The sequence below is a fragment of the Mus pahari genome, chromosome 14, assembly GCF_900095145.1.
Source record: "Mus pahari chromosome 14, PAHARI_EIJ_v1.1, whole genome shotgun sequence".
Classification (NCBI taxonomy): domain Eukaryota; kingdom Metazoa; phylum Chordata; class Mammalia; order Rodentia; family Muridae; genus Mus; species Mus pahari.
The window spans coordinates 54943453-54960611 of record NC_034603.1 but is presented as its reverse complement, the minus strand read 5'-3'; the positions used below and the strand labels follow the sequence as shown (position 1 = coordinate 54960611).

Genomic DNA, 17159 nt, shown 5'->3' with positions numbered 1-17159 from the left:
TTTAAAGGCTCAAACCCACTATACCTGTGCTGTTAGTACTTTTTAATCAGACTCTCACAGCTGCCAAATGTTTCCTATAAATCCCAGTGTTTAATGTCTTTGTGTATTGACTTATATTATGTAGCACTGGAGAGATGGTATTCATTTCAAACAAGTATATTTTAGAGGTTGGAGAGATGTGTCAGTGATTAGGAACACATGAGGCTCTTCCAGAGGACCTGAGTTTGGTTCTCATCTCCCATGTCAGGTGACTCACACAGGCCTCTAACTCCAGCTCTGAGGTATATCTATCTGATACTCTCTCATCAGCTCCATGCTCTCGAACATGCACATACACACACATAATTAAAAATCAATGGACCAACAGCCAGGAGCCCTCACAGCTCTTTGAGAGCTGTTCAGTTCCCAGCACCAGTCACAACTGTCTGTAACTCCAGCTCCAGAGGAGCCAACACTCTCTGCAGAGCTCCTTGGGCACTGGACATGCAAGTGATAAACAAACATGAGGGCAGAACATCAGATACATAAGAAAAACATCTTTAAATGAAAAATAAAATAAGCATATTTCTGTTGAGGAGAACTGGTAGTTTAGAATGCTTTGCTAACATAGCTGCTTTTGACCCCCACGGATGCTCACACAGGGCACACACATGGAGATGAGGAAGAAAAACAAGGAAATTAAAAGGAAGGTTTCCAGCTCACCGCTTTATTCTCCATAGTTTATAGCTCATTTTAGTATTTAAGATACAAATATTGGAATAATGGTTTTAGTTTTAAAGCTACCTGAATTTTTCCTTAGGTTTACCCAGAATAAATGAAAATTACTTTGGTGTTTTCTAAAAGAAATTTAACTGGACAGATCCAGCTGTTGCATTTATAAATAGCTACTGATGTCTACAGTAATGAAGGATTTACTCAGGTTGTTATGGCAACTCAGATTCCACAGAACCTTAAAGATAAGCTATATTGAAGGAAGAGAGTACATTAAATGTACATTTAACCCAATTATACAATGAAATTATTGCTTACTGTCAATCATTTTAGATTTTTTTTTAAAAATTAGTTTTAGCTCAGCAAAAGAGTCTCCCACTAAATTACAGGCTTGTGTATCCTTTTAAGGGTTTCCTGTAGCTGTGGTGGACTGTGATGACCATTTAATTTCTTTTTCCTCCCATTTTGCCCTTCCCAAATCCTTCCTCTCTGTCTCTATGGTACTGAGAATGGAGCACAAGGCTTCAACACACTAGGCAGATGCTCTGCTACTGAGCTATGTCCCAGACCCTACCTGTCCTTTTGCTCTCTCTGTGATGAATTGCATGTTTATTTAAATCCACTGGCCAAGGCTCAAGGTACATTTCTGAGTCCATGGAATATGGCAAAGATTTCTCTGGACTTTAATTCCATGATCTCATCCTAAAGATTTATTCTATTGGACTTGGTTATAGTCTTTTAAGGCCATTGAATAAGTTGATCTGTCTGGGCATGGTGGTACAGACTTATAGCTTCAGTGTTCAAGAGACTAGAATGGTTGCAAGTTTGAGGTCAACCTGGACTAACAGCAAAGGTCAAAAATAAATACATTTCAAACTAGAGAGATGGCTTACTACAGCGGTTTTCAACATGTGGGTCACAATTCCTTGGTGGGTGGGTGGGGCTCTCAAACAATACTTTCACAGGGATTGCCTAAGACTATTGGAAAACACAGATCTTTACATTGCAATTTACAATAGTAGCAAAATTACAGTTATGAAATAGTAATAGAATAATTTTATGGTTGTGGTCACCACAACATGAGGAGCTAAATTAAAGGCTCGAAGCATTAGGAAGGTTGAGAGCCATTGGCTTAGTAGTTAAGAGCACTTACTGTTCTTGCAGAAGCCTGGCTTTAGTTTCCAGCACCCACATGGCAGCTCACAACCATCTCTATAACTCTAACACCATGAGTTCTGAAACCATCTCCTGGTCTCTCTGACACCCGCATGCCCATGGTGCCACATACACGCATGTACGTAAGAGTCAATGTTTTAAAGATGTTCGTATAAGGTGGGTGTGAGTGTGGATGTAGGTGAGGGTGTGGGTAGGTGTATGGGTGCAAGATTATACAATCAATGGAGTTTTCTGGATTTTGCTGGTGGTGATAGTAGTCATGTTCATTTTATATACCCCGGAGCTGGAGTTACATGGTTGCTAGGATCCAAACTCAGGTTCTCTAGGAAACCAGCAACTGCTCCTAACCACCAAGCCATCTCTCTAGCCCAAAGATTTATTTTAAATTTTGTGTACATAGAGTTGGGTGTCAGGGGAGGATGCGCAGGCACCTTCAGCAACTAGAAGAGGATCTTGGATTCTCTGGAATTGGAGTTACAAAGCTATTGTAAGATGCCTGATGTGGGTGCTAAGAACCGAACGTGAGACCTCTGCAAGAGCAGTAAGTCACCGCTAAGCCATCTCTCCAGCCCTAATACTTGTGTTTTTAAGTAAAGCCAAGTAGTTTACACATGTAATAAGGAAGTCGTCTCTTTTTCTGTTCTTTGTACCCCATAGTCTTCCTTTATAGCAACTTTGTTTAAATGATTTAAATTGTTTCCTTTAGGATTTACCTGTTTCTTACTCTGAAGAAATAAATATATAAAGCCCTTCTTTGAGCCCTGCTACCACCTGCTCTCCTTCTTCCCTCTACAGTTAGATTAGAATTTAGGATAAAGTAACATTTACGTTGTTCATAGTAAGTGAATGTGTTCACAGCCTAGCCACTATATATTGTGTTTATGTTTTACTTCCTGTATAATGTTTTATTTTCTTCAGAGTTAATGATCACAGCTATTTCATTGGCTTAGTTTTCTGTATCCTTATCATTTCTGTTCCAGCCTGTGGAGCTGTAAAGTCTCTCTGAGCATAGCTAAAGCATTATACATACTTAAGACTTCGCATTGGAGTCTAACATGCGCTCACTCTGTTCTGGTGTGTGTTCCCATGTGACCTCTGTTCTTGGGCTCTGCCATCACGTTTGCAGTCCCTTTGCTGCTTTTCTGTCCAGGTGCCCTGGTTCTCATGTCTTCCTCTTTCTGGGTTTCCTCCTCTGTTTTGCAGGTTCATATTTTTTAGCAGTCTTTATAAAAGATTCACAATTGTGAGGATTTTGTGGTTTGGTCTTTTACCATTCTGAAATGTTCCTCTCACTTGATTAATATTTTGATTGGATATGAAATTTAGGTCTGTATATCACCTAATTTTGAAGGCATTGTTCTATCATCTCTGTATTTTCATTGTTATTATTGAAAAAAATAGCATTTTGAGTTCTTATTCTATTTGTATGTGATCTGTGTTTGGTTTCTTTTTTTTTCTCGTTTTTTAATTTTTAATTTTATTTTTTTAATTTAATCTTTTTTATAGTCCAGATTTTATCCTCTTCCAGGCCTACCCTCTGACTGTTCCACATTCCATACCTCTTCCTCCCATCTCATGTCCCTGACCCCAAAACAAACACCCTCACTAGACCTCCCCACCACCCGGGGCTTCCAGTTTCCTGTGGGTTAGGTGCATCCTCTCTGAGTCCAAACCCGGCAGTCCTCTGCTGTATTTGTGTGTGGGGCCTCATATCAGCTGGTGTATGCTGCGTGGTTGGTGGCCCAGTGTCTGAGAGATCTCAAGGGTCCAGGTTAGTTGAGACTGCTGGTCCTCCTACAGGGCTGTGGCCCTCCTCCTCAGCTTCTTCCAGCTCTTTCCTAATTCAACCACAGGGGTCAGCAGCTTCTGTTCATTGGTTGGGTGTAAATATCTGCATCTGACTCTTTCAGCTGCTTGTTGAGTCTTTCGGAGTGCAGTCATGTTAGGTGCCTTTTTGTGAACACATCATAGCCTCAGTAATAACATCAGGTCTTAGGACCTTCGCTTGAGTTGGATCCCAATTTGGGCCTATCACTAGACCTCCTTTTCCTTCAGCTCTTCTCCATCTTTGTCCCTGAAGTTCTTTCAGGCAGGAACAATTTATGGGTCAGAGTTTTTGACTGTGGTATGGCAACCCCATCCCTCGCTTGATGCCCTGTCTTTCTGCTGGAGGAGGGCTCTACAAGTTCCCTCTCCCCAATGTAGAGCATTTCATCTAAGATTCCTCCCTTTGAGTCCTGAAAGTCTCTTACCTCCCAGGTCTCTGGTATATTCTAGAGCCTCCCCCCACCCCGGCCACCTCCCAAGGTCGCCTGTTTCCATTCTGAGGGCCAGCATTAAGAATGGAAGAAAGAACGTGAGTTTGCTTTCTTAAGGCTTTTCAGACTCTGCACAATATTTTAGGTGTCCATTCAGGGAAGACAGCTATTTGTATATAACCTTTTACATAGTATCCTTATTTTTATTAAAACATTTTACCTTTATATCTTACTATACTTTAAAAAGCTTTGTTTTGTTTATGTGTGTACATGTCTGTCTGTCTGCACACATGCATGCATAGGTACTTGTGGAAGCCAGAAAAGGATGTGGGATCTCTTGGGGCTGGAGTTTCAGGACACGGAAGCTGCCCTATGTGGGTGCAGGGACCTGAACTCTACTCTTCAGGATTGAGGATCCTAACCATCCAGCCCTGTCTCTAGCCCCAGCTACACTTTTTGTCCTCGAATGCAGAGGTGTCTGGCTCAATTATCGAAAGTAAACCTTTTTCCCCCTAGTATGAGGGAAGAACAGTTATGTGGTGAGGAGGTTGGTGTCTTGGGTGTTTCCTTTGTGGGCTTAATGTCCATGGCTCTAGTATGCTTCCTCACTCTGGCTGCCCCAGAGAACCAGTCTCCAGCTCCTTAGACTTTGTAGTTCTCTGACACCAAGCCGCAGCCTCAGTTGTCCCATTCCCATCCTGGATTAAGCTCTTTGCTCTAAGGAAAGGCTCAAGTCCTTCACTACTCCCCTTTCTTTCTCTTTAAACCCACTGTCTTCTGTGTTTCTCTGTTATTTTAATTTCACGTCTCAGAACATTGCTGAGATAAATGAATGTGCATGTCTGCTATTTTTAGCTAGCAGTCCTGAAATGTCAACACTCTCCCACTGCTTTTATTCTCCAAGTCAGTGGGCAACTCACCATCTTCTAAGACAGCCCATCCACATCTTCTTTGAACTATTTCTTGGTGTCGTCTTATCCAGCTTTGCCTCTGTAGGACAATGGATCCCAGTTCTTCACCGTAGAACTGCTCTAAGTATGGTGCGTCTGCTGCTTCGCCTGAAACCTGTAGATTTGAAGACCGCAGTCAGAGCTTGGCTGCCTTCTCTGAGCACGGCCCTGGCCCTCTGTTTTTGTTTTAAGCTCAAGGACAATGAGAGTGTAAAAGAAAAACCTCAGGTCACTAAATGACACCTTTTAGCAACTGCCCCAAGGAAGAAAATGGAGCCATGGGTTAAGGCCACACGGAGGTCAGAGGCATGGTGTGGGGCGGGGCACTCTGGAGAGAGTGGAAAGGAGGGAGGCACCAGGGGTAGCTCCCTGCTTATTCCCCATGGGATGCCGTCTCAGAGTTATCCAGTCTCCTGACCATTAACCTCTGAACTAACTGTCCACAGATAACGATCCAGGAATTGAAAGCAGGATTCCAGCTAGGCTCCATGCAGCAGCACAGAGTATCGTCTTCCTTTGAAATATTGTTATATTTGGAAAGGCTCACAAAAATAAACCTGAGTCCTGGATTGTTCTCTCAGACATTTATCTTGTTGAAATTAAAGAAAAAGTTCAGTCTCCCCAAAGTTCTTTGTTTACATGCACAAACTCAGAGTCACACGCTGACTTGTGTGTGTATAATATGTGCTTGCTTTGTGTGGTTCTTTGTTTGTTTGCTTGCTTTTGTGATAGTCTTGCTCTGGAACTCTGAGGGACCTGGAGCTTGCTACATAGGCTGAGCTAACCTTGAACTTGTGGTGATCCTAGCCCTTGACTCCTAGGTGATCCGTGGTATGTGTCACCACTCCAGGTTTCATAAAGTGATTTTTAAAATTGGAATAATTGGTGGTGTTCCCATTTTAAAAGTGATCTAGGGCATAGGTTGAAAGGTGTTTTCATTGGGCATGGTGGCACATGCCTTTAATCCCAGCACTCGGGAGGCAGAGGAAGGTGGATTTCTGAGTTCGAGGCCAGCCTGGTGTACAGTGAGTTCCAGGATAGCTAAAGTTATACAGAGAAACCCTGTCTCGGAAAAAAAAAAAAAAAAGAAAAGAAAGGTGTTTTCTACATAAGTAACAAGATTTTTTTGTTTGTTTGTTTGTTTTGGTTTGTATGTGTGTGTATCCTCTGTTGTAAACATATCTGTGTGTGTGTCTGTGTGTCTGTGTGTCTGTGTGTCTGTGTGTGTGTATGTGGTTGCTGTGCCAGTGTTAATTGCTCAAATTACCAGCAAGGTCTCTTGAAGAAAGGAAAAGGGAAGACTGACGAAAGAGCAGGGCTCAGCACAGGGGCAGGAGCTGACCCCGTAGGCCCTGGGGCATCAGCGGGAATGGAGCTAGAGCCCAAATTTACTTTGATGTTTCTTGCCTTGTTTCTGGTAGAAACTATTTTTTCTTGATTTCGAAGTGAATGGATCAGGATAGACCCCCACACTGGAAAACCAGTATCTCAAGTATGTCTGATTTGATGCCCACACAACAGAGCAGAGTTCACAAATCAGTCATCCAACTGCAAGGTTTCTCACTTTTAGAAATGCCTACATGAAAACGTGTAGATTTCTACAGAAGCTGATGAATACTATGAATCCTGATTCATTGGTGATTGCAGTTGGCCGGACAAAGAACTCTATTTAGTATTTAATGTGAATGTAATTAAGTTTTGGTTTCTGTAATAAAAGATGAGCAGCAGTGGTCAGAAAAGAGGCTGACACAGTTCACAATCCCTTCAGGGCTTGAGTCCCTCAAGGCTGTGCCTGTGTCTGGAAGCAGGAGGGAGAAGGTTAGACAGACACGATAGAGCATATGAGGCCTAAACATGATGCAGACTTAAAGGGAGGAGAGGTTTTCTAAAGTCTAGAGGGGATGAACATTTGCCTGCTTGCTGCTTCCTTAATTCTTATACATTTTAGGGCCCAGCACTGAAATGGTGCCATCCATGTGGGCTGAGTCTTCTTCCTTCTTCAGTTAACAATCAAGACATCCCCCACAGACAGCCACAGGCCAACCCCATCCAGACAGCTCCTCATCAAGACTCTTCCCAGGTGATCTGTGGGTGTCAGGTTGACACTTTTAACTGCCCCGCACAGTGCTTGGATAGTTTCCAAGGGATCTTGCTTGAGCAGGGCTACCTAGAAAAGTATTTTCCAACAGTATGTTGGGAAGTCTCCAGACTACACATTGAGCTGGCATCAGAGTTTGGTGGCAGCAGCATCCATAGAGTGATAGTTTTACATGTACGCAGAATGCAAGAGTCACGGCACACCTTGAAGGCTTGTGCCAAGGTTCCAGGCATGGCAGTGTGTGGCAGGGTCATAATCTACACATGGAACTCCTGAGTGGGCTGTGTGTGAAGCTGTGAGAGCGAAGCTTAAGCTGCAGTGGGGACCCTGGCAGGATGTTGAAAATGACAGGTACATGGGATGTCTGCCAAGTAAAGCTACAGACAGAGTAGACCTGGCTCTAGAAGGAGTGTGTGCATACTGTGTGGGAGGACTAGAAAGGGAGTATGCAACTCAGCGTGTTAGAGTGTATGGTGGTATGAACAAGAATGGCCCCTATATGCTTATGTATTTGGATGTTTGGTCCCCAGTTAGTTGAACTATTTGGGAAGGGTTAGGAGGTATGTCGCTAGGGGTGGGCTTTGAAGTTTCAAAACCCCAAGCCATTCCCAGTTAACTTTCTAGAGAGCTTTTGACTGTTGCTGCAGCACCGCGCCTGTCTGCTATCATGGTCCATGTCATGATGCTCATGGACTCACCCTCTGAAACTGTAAGCCCCCATTCAATGCTTTCTTCTGTAAGTTCCCTTGGTCCTGGTGTTTTGTCACGGCAATACAAAGGTAACTTAGACAGACCCGAATGATACCATCCCAAGCCCCAGATGCTGGCACAGAGATGCAGCCTTTGTGTTTGTCTTTCTGGATTGTGGTCTTGCTTAGGTCTGATCTTTCCTTGTAGCACACTCCCCCCTTTTGTAATAGGAATGCTTACTCTTGTGCATCGTATATTGGAAGTATGTGACTTGGGTTTGTGGTGTTGTTTTGTATCACAGTGGCTCACAGTGAAGAGGTTGCTTGAGCCTTAGCAGGGACATTAAGCTTTTGGTCAGGGTTGGGGTTTTTGAAGTTGTACTGAGTACATTCTGTATTAAGGAATGGCTGCCAGCCTATGGCATCCAAGGGTGACCCTGGATGGTTTGAATGTGAACTAGCCCTATGCCTTATGTGTTGGGACACTGAGTCTCCAGATGATGAATGCCTCAGGTGTTGGAATCCAGATGGTGATGCTGTTTTGGGAGGTTCTGAAATATGGGGCCCTAGCTAGAGGAGTAGGGCACAGGGGATGGGGTTAGAGGATTACAGCTGTTCCTGGTTCCAGCCCAAGGTTAGATGTATGCCATGATGTAGGCAGGCTGTCTTACTTTCCCACTGCCACAAAGAGGAATGGCACCCACTTCTTTGGATGCAGTCATGACTTCACTACTATTAAACTGTGAGCCAAATCGATCCTTCCTCTTCACCACAAGAGGGAAAAAAAAACCTCACAAAGGTGACTTCGAGTCCTGCTCACAGTGCTGGGGACATGGCTTGGTAGTACCAGTACTTGCCTGTTCATGAATGTCTTCAACAACGGCCAATACGTTTCAGAGAAGTGACAAGACAAAAGACAGCAGTCATGTTTCCAAAGACAGTAAGCTGTGGGTAGGGATATAGATGAGAAGTGAACTGACGGAGTAAAGTCTGCTCCCACACTCTCTGAGTGATTAAGGCTGTAGAGAATGTCTACCCTGCCTGTAGGTGGGAAGTACTTGCAGACAAACCTTTTATCTTCGTAAATGAAAGGCAGAGAGCATCCCTGCATCTTGTCTTTAGTTCAGTGATATTTTTTTACTATGAAGTTTGAATTACTGAGGCAAGTAAAGGTTGCCATCAAATGTATTCACCAATAAACTATTTGCATAGACTATCAGTTTAATCTCCCATTAGCTTAGTTGTATTTGTGTAATTGTTCTTATTTGAGCTGAGGAATCCTATAAGACTTAAGCTCTATTCCAAAGGCCCTGCAAGAAGTGCTTACTTTTTTCTTTTGGGGACAGGTTTTGAGACAGCGTTTCTTGTCACCCTGGCGATTCTGGAACTAACTCACTCAGTAGACCAGGGTGGCCTTGACTCACAGAGATCTGCCTACCTCTGCCTCCTGAGTGCAGGGATTAAAGGTGTGCATCATCACCACACAGCCCACAAAGAACCACAAAGAAAAAATAATTCATTTTAAAAATTATTTTTTTGTAGATGTGTGTGTGTCTATGTGTGCAGTCTGCATACTCATGAAGGCTAGAAGACCACGATGTATCTTCTGGAACTAGATACAGGCAGTTGTTAGCTCCCTGTCACTGGTGCTAGGAACTGAACTTGGGTCTTCTGCAACAGCAGCGAATTCTCTTAACTGCTAAGCCACGTCTCCAGACCCCTTAAATAAACTCTTAATTGAACTTCAGAATATTTAATTAGAAGACTGTAATTCATTTCCCCAGGAGGTTAGGTAGCATGCCACCATATTTAAACATTATATTGCTTTCTGGTTTGATTTTTTTTTCTCCCTAGAGAGAACTAACATGCCAATTAGTAGGGGATCTGTAACCTGAGAGTAATATTTTGAAGTCTGCTATAATGGTGATATACTGGTATTTTTTAGGGTTTTGTGTTTGTTTTTATTTTTATAGGAAATTAAAATACAAGCAAACTGAAATACATTTGTTTATGTCTAGGTGTTTATTACTTCTGATCCTGTACCTGAAGTGTAAGGAATTAGATTTTTAAGGGGTTGAGAGTGTTGCTCAGTGGTAGACCACATGCATGATGACCATCAACACTCACTCACTCGCTCACTCACACACACACACACACACACACACACACACACACACACTCACACAATCACACTCACACATACACACACATACACACACTCACACACATACACACACTCACTCTCATACTCACACATACACATTCACACTCACATATATACACACTCACACTCACACATACACACACTCACACATATACACACTCACACTCATGCTCACACATACATACACATACACACTCATATACACACATACTCACACACTCTCACACATACTCATATTCACTCACACACATACACACACTCATACACACACTCATACACACACTCACACACATACACTCATAAACTCACACACACTCACGCTCACACATACACACACATATACACACTCACTCATACTCACACATACACACTCACTCTCACACACATACACACACTCACACTCAGAGTTTTCCCTGAGCACCCGGAATTGGCTTAGAGCTGCTTCCAGTTGTCTGTAGTCTTGGAGAAGTTCCCTGAGATGATTGTGAAATGTTTAAGGCAGCCTATGATGGCAGCTCAGAGAACAGGCTGTCTGGCAGCTGCCAGCTCCTCCTTAAAGCAGCAGCCTTCAAACTGGCTGAGCTGAACCTTCAGGTGCTGTGATGCTGCTCATAGTTGTCCAGGAGACACATATCTCTCAGGTCAAAGGGAGTAAGAGACAGTTTGTTCTTGACCATGGCCCAGGAACATGGCTTCAGATTGCCTCAAATGCCATGTACAGAGTTTGATGGCATTTTTATAGTTGCAGAACAAAGTCATAAATCAAGGCCCTTTTGTATTCATTTCATTTTTGGCATGGGGGTGAAGGTTGCGACAAGGACTCAACATGTTGCCTTCACTGGCCGGGAACTCACTGTGTAAACCAGGTTGGCCCGGAACTTATAGAAATCTACCTGCCTCTGAGGCCTTCTGAGAGCTGGAATTAAAAACATGTGCATGACATTCAACCTTCAAAGCATTTTTTCCCCAAACACTGGATGAAGATATCAAGTAGGAAGGCTACCACAAAGAGAAAACTCCATCAGTCATTAGCTGCTATCTAATGTCAGTTTAGCTTTTGGATTGGTGGAAGCTAGTGCTCTGTTAACCCAAAAGGATGTATCTAATAGTCATAAGGTTATTAGGTCAGACACAGAGGCAGGCAATGAACGGCTGTTAAGTAGTTGAAGAGATCCTAAAATAATTCAACTCTGAATGCTCTGTGGCATTCAGCTTTCCACAATTACAAAGTTCTGTGAGCCTTGCAGAATCTACCCTGCGGGTGTGGCTGGTTTTCTTCTTTGCTGTCTTGGAACTTGAGTTCACATAGACTAACCACTGCCACACTTAGGTACAATATAGGTATCAGTAAGAGCCCCAGCCTGGCCTCAGTTTTCACCCTACAATAGTTACTGCTTCAACTCCCTGATACTTTTTTTTGGGGGGGTCTGGTGTCTGTGTCAGAGATGGGGTGAGGGTCTGTCAGCTGTCAACCAAGTAGCCACCACTGGCTTCTTCCTGACAATTTAGTGTATTGAAACAAAACAAATCACACCTATGAATCCAGATGTGGAGGTGCGTGCTTATAATCCCAGCACTGAGAGGTGGTGGCAGAAGGTTACAGGGGGACACAGTGAGAGCCTGTCTCAGAACAGGCAGGTAGGCATACCCGAAGTGTGTTGACAATAAGCAATGCAAAAATCAGTATTCTTTGCAGGTAAACCTCATCTTACAATGCTTAAATCACAGCCACATACTCTTAGGGCCTGTCTTTGAGGTGGATATTGAATGATTCTGGTAAGAGGAACATAAGAAACAAGACTTTGATATGTTAATTATACCTCAGGGAAGCTAATATGTGAAAACTAAGGTAAAATAGACAGAGCCTCGCTTTATATCCTGGGCTGCCTGGAACTCCTTGTCTTAGGGTTTTACTGCTGACACCATAATCATGGGATCATAATGGACACCATTTAACTGGACCTGCCTTACAGGGTCAGAGGTTCAGTCTACTATTGTCAATGCAGGAGCATGGCAGCATCCAGGCAGGCATGAAGCAGGCAGAGCTGAGAGTTCTACATCTTCATCGGAAGGCTGCTACTGGAAGACTGCCTTCCCAGCAGCTAGGGTGAGGGTCTTAAGCCCACACACACAGTGATGCCCAAGTCACAGTAAACTGACCATGCGGTAACGGTCCATGGGACTGATGCACATGAAGAATGTGCAAGAGTTTCCAGCTCTGCGTTAGAGTCTTAGAACTCTGTAAGCAGAAGCCAATAGCCGTTCCGATGGGATCATTGAAAGCCAAAATGCTAGTAGAGGTGTGGACAGTAAGGATTGTGTCCATGAGGTTTCCTAAGAGAACCCATGGCTTTAGCAGGAACTGGCCTGGGGACCATTCATTTCCAGAACCTGAAAGCTTGAATGAGGCTAAATTTACAAGTAATAGATTAGCTAGGCATGTATTATACACCTACAATCTTGGCATTGGCACTTGGGCCGTAGCAGCAGGAGGATCAGGAGTTCAAGGCTAGCCTCAGCTATATGAAGCCTTGCTTCAAAAAAGCCAAACCAACCAACCACATTGGCATGAGTTGCAGAAGGAGTTCAGAGCAGCAGCTCATGCATTTGGGCTGTGGCATGGCTACTGCTCGCTGCTCTTTGCTGGGTTTATGCTAATAAAGAGCCAAGAGTAGAGCAGAAAGGCATGGAGAATGTGGACTTTGGCTAGTAACACGAAGCACTTGACGTTTCCTGGAGTGAGATAGGTGATTGCAGCTGTAATTGTTAGTGAGAATGGTTAAGAAGGAATTGTTAAAGACACCATTCAGAAGAGACTTTGTACTGGGACAGTAGCCGTGCTGTCACCAGGGCAAGACATCACCAACCTAAGCTCTAGGGTATAAAATTAAAAATCCACTTAAAAGCATTCATTGGAAAGGAGCGTGCTCAGGGCTGGGAACAGAGTCACTGGTAGTGTTACCCAGCATGCCTGGGTTCCTATGCTCAGTTCTTTAGGCCTTGAAAGGGAAGTACTTCCTAGGGAAATGTTTTTTTGGGTTTAACCACACAGATACAACATTTTGCTTGCAGGTCTGCAAAATACAGGAGTTGTGCTCATCAAAGCCTAAACCAAGGTTTCAGAAAAGCCCTGAGGTAGGCAGTGTACTACAGGCTTGGATTCCATGTTTGGAGTATCTAAGTGGGCTGCATACGATGCTATGAAGGTAGTGCCTAGGTTGTAATGAGCCTTCAAGCTATTGTAGGAGCCAGCGGCATGAGATGTCTGCTGAGGGAAACTGTGGGCAAAGAGAACTGGCCTACATGGGACAGAGCTGGGTGGCAGAGCCTGCTCTGTGATGCCCATGAGCCTCCTATACTGGATATTGATGCAGGGTTTGCAGTTTGCCCAGCTCAGATTCAGTCTTATCTTTGTCTGATGTTTCCTTGCTAGGCCCCTACTCCTTCCTTTGGAATGGGAATGTTTACTTTGTGCCATTGCCTATAAGAAATATGTAATTTGTTTATTTTTTTAATTTGTTTGTTTTCACTGGATGCTTACAGCTGAAGAGCTTATCCTTGTGCTGGGTGAGAGATCAGGTTGCAGTCCCACTCTACATTTGGACATCCAGTTTTCAAGCACCGTTTGTTATGTAAGCTGTCTATTTCTAATATGTGGGTTTTTTGACAGTTGTCAAAGGTATAGCTGAGTGCCCTCCCCCTCGCCCCCTGGCTCTTCTATTCTATTCCATTGGGTTTTTTGTTTGTTTGTTTTTGTTTTTGTTTTTATCTACTGATAGCTTTTGCTTCTTTCTTTGGTGGCACAGTTTGAGGTGAGGAATTAAGGCATCCTCCCTTCTGCTTCAGGTCGCTCTGACTATTTAGGCCTGTGCTTCCATTTGGATTTTAGGATAATTTTTTGTAGTTCTGTGAAGGTCAGAATTTTAGTGCAACATTGCTTTAAATTTACAAATCATTTCAATAATGCAGCCATTCCCACGTATCACCTCTGTGACCCATGGTCACAGGTGTTCTCTCCATCTTGTTTCCTGTAATGTCTTCAGGGTTTTAAAATGTAATTGGCTAGGTTTCAGCAGAGGTAATTTTTAAATGATTGTGAGAGAATCTTTTCTTATTTCTTTTTTTGGGGGGAAATTCATTAGTGATAATCAGAAAGTGACTGATTTTTTTTTTCTTCCTGTGCTAGGAACTGGAACCAGGGCATTGTGCTTACCATTGACCTAAGTCTCTAACCCTGTACTCCTGATTTCTGTATATTGGTTTTCTATTGGAGTCTTTGCTGAAAGTGTTTATAAAAATCTAAGATTTCTGGTACTGTTTATAAGATCTTTAAGTTGAAGATCATATTCTCTGCAAAGAGGGATAATTTGACTTCCTTTCTTATTTACACCCTTTTCTTTCTTCCTTCCTTCCTTCCTTTTTTTCTGTCTCTCTCTCTCTCTCTCTCTCTCTCTCTCTCTCTCTCTCTCTCTCTCTCTCTTTTCTGTCTTACTGCTCTAGCTAAGACCTCACATTTCATATCAAAAAGGAGTGGAGAAAGTGAATACACCTGTCTGGTTCCTGGTTTTAGATGAAATACCTCCCTTTCCCCTACTTAGCACACTGTTGGCGGCAGGTTTGTCTTCCGTGATGTGATGAGGGTTCCATCTGTGCCCCTTTTATTCCTAGTTTCTTTGGGACATTTATAATTAAGGGATGTTAAACTTTTTCTAATGTCCTCTTTCCATTTATTGAGGTGGTCATGTGATTTGCAATCTTGTTGATTTAAGTGCAATATTATATTTATTAACTTGCGTATTTTGAATCATCCTTGCATCCCTGGAATGAAACCACCTGTGTATGATTTCTTGCTGTTTTTAACCGGCAAGTATTTTATGGAGAGTATTCTTACCTGTGCTCATCAGATATCGACCTATAGCTTTCTTTTTGTTATTGTATCCTGTGGTTTTATTTAGCATCAAAGTATTGCTAGCTTCATAAATGAATTTGGTAGCGTCCCTTCCCTTCCTAGTCTATGAAACAATTTGAGGAGTACTGGTACTAGCTCTTTTGAAAAGACTTGGTAGATTTCAGTAGCAAATCCCTCAGTTCTGAGCTTTTCTTTGGAGACCCTTTATTGTGCTTCAGCTCAGTTATAGTCCTGCCTAGGTTGTTTATAATCTCGGTATAATTTTGCTAGGTTATATGTTTGCAGAAATTTATCCATTTCTTCTAGAGTTTCCATTCTGGGGAGCAATAAATATTCAAAGTGTTCTACAGTGATCATCAGGCTTATTCATTGGAAGTTGTTGTAACATCTTTGATCACACTGTGAACTCAAGAAAAAAATATGTTTCTAGTGGTGTGGCTCAGTCCTTAGCATACACCTTTAATCTCTGTCACTGGAATAGAGATACATCCTTAGTACTCACTTTTAATCCCAAACAATAAGGATAAAGTTAGTTTGTAGAAGGAATCACCCACATTTAAAAGCGATGTCTAAATGAGTGGCAGACAAAGTGACGAATAAGAGAATGATTTGCCAGAAGAGGATATGCCCAACTCTCATGAGAAGAGAGAGAGAAAAGGAAGCTAAAGAGAGCAGTGCAGAGAGAATGAGAGAAGGCAGTTCTACCAGGGGAGTTTTACAGAGACATGTGCAAGAGAGAACAAGCTAGACACAGATGAAGACAGAATGAGCCAGAGAATGAGCAAGAGCTAGATTAGAACATATTGCCAAAGTTAGTGTGCGGCTAAGCAGAGCAATTCAGGAGAGAGCGAGAGAGAGACGCCAGATTGAATCAGTCGGCTTGGAGAGGAGTTTGAGCTAGAATAGCTGAGTTGAATGAACTATCCAGAGATCAGGAAGAACTAGAAAAGGGTCAGCAGTAAGTCTCAGAGGCCCAAGACATTCTTGGCCTACATAAGATTGTACAGAGGCTAGAAGCTTCCAGGACTAGGTCTAGGTTAGCACATGAAGGCTGTAAGCCTCTGAGTCAACAATTATATCAGGGGAATAGAAGTGACGTTTCACACATCTCCTTCTTTGTTTCTAAATTTATAAAATTTGGTTAGAGTGGTAGGGATTTGCCGGTCTTACTTAGTCTTTCAAGGGACCCCTCCTGACTTCATGGTTAGAGTGGTAGGGATTTGCCGGTCTTAGTCTTTCAAGGGACCCCTCCTGACTTCATGTGCTGTTTTACTCTGCTCTCTCTTTTCTGTCCTGCCTCATGCTTTGGGGTTTGGTTTGTTTTGATTTTCTTTTCTATTTTGACACAATCATATGTACCCAGGATGGCTTGAAATCACACTATGTCTAAGGCCGACCCTTAACCCCTGTTCTCCTGGCTTCATCTTATAACTGCTAGGACAGCAGGCATGAGCCATCAAGCCCAGCTGGTTTGTCTTTCTGAGACCCTGGGGCACACATTTAGTTACTTACTTGATATTTCTCTGGATTTTTAATGTAAGAAATCATAACTACAAACTTCCTTCTTTGAATTGTCTTGGTGGCTCTCCAGAGTTCTGTTGAATTGAGCTTCCACTTTATTTAACTTCAAGGATTGCTGGTTTCTTCCATGACTTCAGCTGGTACAGTGCATTCACTTCTTGTTCTCCGAGTATTTACGTAGTGTTTGGGTTTCTCTTGCTAATGATTTCCAGTTTTATTCCACTATGATCTGAAGACACATGAAATTATTTGAATTTTTTTGTACTTGTTAAGATTTGCTTTAAGACTTAGAATGTGATCCATTTTGGAGAGGGTTCCATGGGTGCTTAAGGATAATGTATCTTCCTTGTCTGCAGGATAGACTGTCCTGTAGATAACACAGAGTCCATTTGATCTAGAGTGGAGCACACAACTTCAGGGGTGTGTGTGTGTCTGTCTGTGTGTGTGTGTGTGTGTGTGTGCATACATGCTTAGATTAGGTAACTTAACTAGAAGTGAGTGTGGAGTCTTGAAGTCTCTTACTGTAGTCTCTGGACCTCATGCTCTCATGCTCACTGGAGTGTATTTTGCTAAACTTGGAACTTCAACACTTAATGCCTATATATTCACAATCTTTCTATGATCTTAATTTTTTTTTTTTTTTTTTTTGGTGTTTTCGAGACAGGGTTTCTCTGTATAGCCCT

The 17159-nt window shown here is 42.7% G+C and overlaps 1 protein-coding gene across 1 annotated transcript in view; it reads left to right on the top strand.

Moving 5' to 3' along the window:
- The window catches only part of Ppm1e (protein phosphatase, Mg2+/Mn2+ dependent 1E), a 138249-nt gene that overhangs the window by 53258 nt on the left and 67832 nt on the right, over positions 1-17159 (top strand). The window lies entirely within an intron of this gene.